The sequence below is a fragment of the Montipora capricornis genome, chromosome 5 (genome assembly GCF_036669925.1).
Source record: "Montipora capricornis isolate CH-2021 chromosome 5, ASM3666992v2, whole genome shotgun sequence".
Classification (NCBI taxonomy): Eukaryota; Metazoa; Cnidaria; class Anthozoa; order Scleractinia; family Acroporidae; genus Montipora; species Montipora capricornis.
The window spans coordinates 3,375,796-3,380,785 of record NC_090887.1 but is presented as its reverse complement, the minus strand read 5'-3'; the positions used below and the strand labels follow the sequence as shown (position 1 = coordinate 3,380,785).

Sequence of the window (4,990 nt, the reverse complement as noted above, 5' to 3'; positions counted from 1 at the left end):
TTTAATTTTTTTAAAACGTATTAATAATGCATGAGCAAAACAGCCTATCAGGTCACCGATAAAACGTCACGTGCATGAGCTTTAAAAACTGATATAAAAACACTCCTCATTAGAATTCTTTATTGCTGCCGCAGCGAGTGAGCCTGAAGCGAACGAACGAGGCAGCTCTCTAATTGGGAGAACACATTTTCGAAACGCAAGGGATTGTGGTGAAAGGCGCAAGGAATTGTGGTTATGCCCGAACGGAGGAATTAAGATGAGCGGTATGATCTTGTTACACAGACGATTAGAGCTCTGTTTTTCCTTTGGCTTCTCGTATCCTCAAACTATAGATACGGTAGTTTCGCTGTCACGCAAAAAAAAAAAAAAAATTGAAATTGTTCGGTGAAACAGGCCAAGAACTTGAATGATGTAGGAAACAAATCTTTTGACCATCTCTCCAACTCTCAGGTCTGTGCGGTACATTGTTTCTGAGTTCTTGGTCGAAGCGTTTCACGAAGTTTGTATGGAGACGCCACGTGTTCCACCAAATCAACGAAGACATCTGGAGTTCAATTTGCGATGAAAGCACTTACTTTTTGCTCATGAGATAGAATACTATTACATGTGTATGAACATATCTCCGAATGTACTTGAAAGGCTTAAACTGCTGAGGTTCACAGGGATAGACTTTTCTTTTTTTTCAACCAAATAGCTTTGTATCATGGTGTCAAGGTAATCCACGGTAATCCAGTATTAAAGCTTTTGTGTCCCCAGAATTTAAACCCGTCGTTTTTTGGTGAAAAGGTCACAAGTAATCTGTAAGAACAAGAATTGGTTAAGTATTGTACTCTTACGCAATACCTACAATAAGCAAAAAAAAAAAAAAGGAGAGACACTTTATACTCCTTTTTAGGAATGTTGGACAAATCTCCTCCCTTTGTCTCTCCCCCGCACCTGCATCGAATGAGGGAGGGGGGGAAGTGTTTCAATTCGGAGTTATAGAGTAGTATAGAGCGGTTTTCAATTGAGTGTCGAAAAACAAATACCAAAGTAATTACTTCGACCAATTACAGCAGGTGCAAACAGCGCAATGAACCAATCCAAATTCGGAGCAATTCCATGCAACTTGCTCAAAGCGCGGGAAAAATCGCGCGTGCATGTCGCGATTGGTTTTGGTCATCCTTCTCATTGGTTGATTAACTGGCGCGCAAATTTTTGACCAATCACTAAGCGTAGAACTTGCAATCGCGCAATTACTTTCGACAGTCATTTGAAAACTTCTCTATAATGTTAATTCTTCCGAAAGCTGACAAACTTAATTAAGATAAATTGACTTAAGGTAAACACATAAGAATATAATTACAAAAAACGAAATTACTAATTATTAAAAGATATATAACTCATACACATACGTGGATCTCATCTTCTCTGGTAAACCATTCCATGGATAAAATATCTAAAAGAGTGTTTAACAATCCATATGTTGTGGCCCAACTTGTGCCTTAACTACTTTTGTTGCTCATCATAGATTTGTCACCAAATCTGAACAGGTCAGTATCATAGCTATCAACTATGTCATTTTACAACCTGCGTAACTGGCGGGATATTTTGTCGAGAGGAATAGTGACGAGTACTTTTGAACAAAGTCCTTCGCGAAAAACCAGCCGCTCGCTCTCGGGCAAAACTAAATTAATCGCGCGTGTTTGAATAATCCCGCGCTAAAATATCCCGCCACCTACCCAGGCTAGTCATTTTAACGTTTATTAAGGCTTCTTATTGACAGAAGTATAGATTTTCATATGGAAATAAACTGCCATGACAACGTTTAAGTTATAATAACAAAGAGGGCAAAATTACTGAATGCTGATTGGTCAATGAAGAGGGTATTTTTTTCTTAATTTTGCTTGAGAAGAGGGCAAAATTACTCGCTCACGATTGGTCGAGCGCCAGAAATTCTCGCACCTGATTGGCTGAACGTACGTCTTCCACATTCAGTTGGTTTCTTCTGTTTGAGCAAAACAACTTCGTCTTCATCGAAGTTTGTCTTTTAGTTCGCGCTGCATTCGCCGAAAAGGCATAAAGATTAAGAACTAGCTTTAAAAGATGATCTGGAATTTGAATTTTCGAGTGACAAGAAGAAGGGCAAAAGATTTTTTTCATGAAAAGCTTAAAACTTGGATCGACTTACATGGCGCCCGGCGTAGCGGGATTGTGTGGTTGAAAAACAAAATGATTCCTTTCGTCAAGGGCTTTCAGTTTACCACGACATCTTGCAGCTCAACAAAAAAGGTCACAGAACAATTTGCCATTGACGGGAGGAACAAGTAGCTCAAATTTGGTGGATTTCTTTGGACAAACCGTTTGCAATGTTTACGGATGCGTATTTGCAAGTGGTAAAAACCTCTACAGCACAGGTGAATAAAATAAATTGAAGCTTAACATTTGGTTTAATCGTTGTTACAGTTGTTCACGAATGAAACTCGTATTTTCCTCTCGAGTGGATGTAAATAACAATCATCTATACTCGTTTTGGACGCAAAGAACAAGTTGACTTGCTTGTCTGTTTGTCAGTTGTTTTGCTTCCGAGCGAACGAGTGTTTCCGCTTAGCTGTCTGTTTTTCGAGGTGCCTCAACAGTGTTAAGAAAATTTTGCCCTCTTTGTTATTAACAAGTAATCGTAATGGGTCCTCGTAAAATTAAGGATTAATATCACTTGTGTTTTCAGAGGTTGCTGAAATTGCCCTCGTCGCTGCGCGAATCGGGCAATTTCAGCACTTCTGAAAACACGCGTGATATTAATCCTTAATTTTACTCGGCCCCATGCGATTACCTATACTAATTGGACTCTCTTTTAAAATGAGGCTCAAAATGGACTATCCTGATTGGTTCGATTAGCGCATTCCCCTCTGCAACTCCCCTTCCACTGACAGAAAAAATCGTTTCTCGTTCGACGACCGGCCAAGAAGCTAACTAGAAACTGTCGACTTCCGAATCTGATCTTTTCACCCTAGGAAACTAAGCAATGAATGAAATTAAAACTTCTTGTTCACCTGTTCCGTAGCCCTTGATTGTCTTCCTTTTTATCTGTTTCAAAGACAGATTGGAAAAATTAACATCCCTACATTATCAGGAGAAACCTATGATCTTAAAGGAGACTTTCACAGACCCTTCTCCATAAATCGCGGCTTAATGAAATATTCGTTCCTTTTGGTGCTAATAAACCTTTAAAGCCTCGCTGTGACTCGCAAAATTCAAAAGAAAATATGTAGATGTTATTGAACTAGCGTCAGATCCGTACTGGGAAAATATAGACCTCTTTCATAATGACGGCCAAAAACACTATTCTTTTGTTTAAATAATAATAAGCTTTTCTAGCCTCGCAACAACGAGCAAATTTCAAAGGAATATTTGTTTGAAAATTAGGGCAGTAGGTCTGATCAACATAAATGCAAAAGAATGCAAAGGTGACGTGGTCGCCATTTATGAAAGTGGTCAATTGGTGAGTTCCTTTTTAAGTTATGAGGCGAGGTCCATAAAAGGAACGAGACCAACATTTTCCCAATACGGATCGAACAGGGTTTTCTGTTCCTTGAGACTTGCCTCTTCGCCCGCCTCTGTTAACGGTTCTGGAAAGTAAAATTCGTTGTGGAACTCCGATATGACTAAAATAAAAAACATTTCTCGCGTTTGTCTTCTTATGTCCGAGAAAATGGAAACAGAAAATGGGAACAGTTTGGCAACCTATAAATACGCTGCTTTGTGACCAATCCATCTTAGCGGTCCGTATTGCAAACTTCGCACAGCTCAGAGAAGCAATCATAATTCTCCTTTTCATCTCGGACCAGTTTGCCTATATAATAAAAACTAAAAGGGCGGCCAGTTGGTATAATATCCCTCTATATTAAAATTCAGTCCCAAACAAAAGGCATTTTCTCGAGGCTCTGTTCACTTATCAAACAACGGCATTGATGACTGTTCAATTTTACGAAATACCTCCTTTGTTCGATATCAGTGGCCATCTGACCAGGCTTGTGTTTCTCACATTTAAGTTTAAGCACCCATTTCAAATAGCGTTGGTGAATAGTATTTAAGTCTAAGCAGCCATTTTTAAACGGTTAGCTTGCAATAATGGCGTGGCTATGTCGCTCAATGTGAGGGTTAGAACCTGTAATAATCGCCGTTTTTTGAAGACTGCGGTATGGATAGCAAATATAGGTCGGGGTGTACGGGTCCCGTACGAATAGCCACCAGACAGGAACCCATGACCCGGAGCCTACAGCTCCCATACTGGGCCTATGTAACGGCATTTTTACAGACCGATCTATTTTTAGACTATCTTTTCCGGAAAAAACAAAGGCAGTTCCGGTTCGGTGACCCTATGACGTCAGCTTAATTTCTTGTAATTGGTCATCGGGCTCCTGTAGGAGTCTCATTCGCGGGAAATTCAATATAAAAATAAATCGGTCTGTGAAAACGCCGTTACACGAACACAGTAGAGTTGTAGGCTCCGGGTCATGGGTTCCTGCACTAGCTTTGTAATTTATGACCTTGTAGCTATACCCCAGAAGACATGTCATAAAACTGAGAACTCCATGCCCTCCTTTTTGGAGTTGCTTCTAGTCCTTATCCGAGAGCACTAGAGAGTCTAACCATTTGCAGATGTCATTACGAAGGCAGCACTTTCTGCTCAGATCCTGAGTGTTGGTCCCGCGACCCGTCCCGCACTGCAGTCCAATGCTCGACCATACAACTGAGCCAACCCGGGTAGGGTAGACTACAATCGTAAAGAAAATAATAAGAGATATAACAATCGTAAATGAAAACAAGATCACTCGAAAGAAAAAAGAAACGGTTAACAAATATTGTGAAAAAGTACTCAAATCAAATAAGTCAACGAATCAAATCAGTCAACGAAGACTGCATTAGTACCGTACGGTTATTAACAAAGCAAAGTCATGACGCCACGCCACAGCTGTGGCGTTAAGTGCTTAATCTCGTACCCAAGTCT

The 4,990-nt window shown here is 40.1% G+C and overlaps 1 long non-coding RNA gene across 1 annotated transcript; it reads right to left on the bottom strand.

Moving 5' to 3' along the window:
• Nucleotides 1–243: 243 nt before the first annotated feature.
• On the bottom strand, nucleotides 244–4,667 carry LOC138049155 (uncharacterized). The gene is made up of 3 exons (XR_011132308.1): nucleotides 4,633–4,667; nucleotides 3,033–3,066; nucleotides 244–798 (listed from the first exon to the last, which is right to left on the bottom strand). It is a non-coding gene; the product is annotated as an uncharacterized lncRNA (long non-coding RNA).
• Between the last annotated feature and the right edge of the window lie 323 nt (nucleotides 4,668–4,990).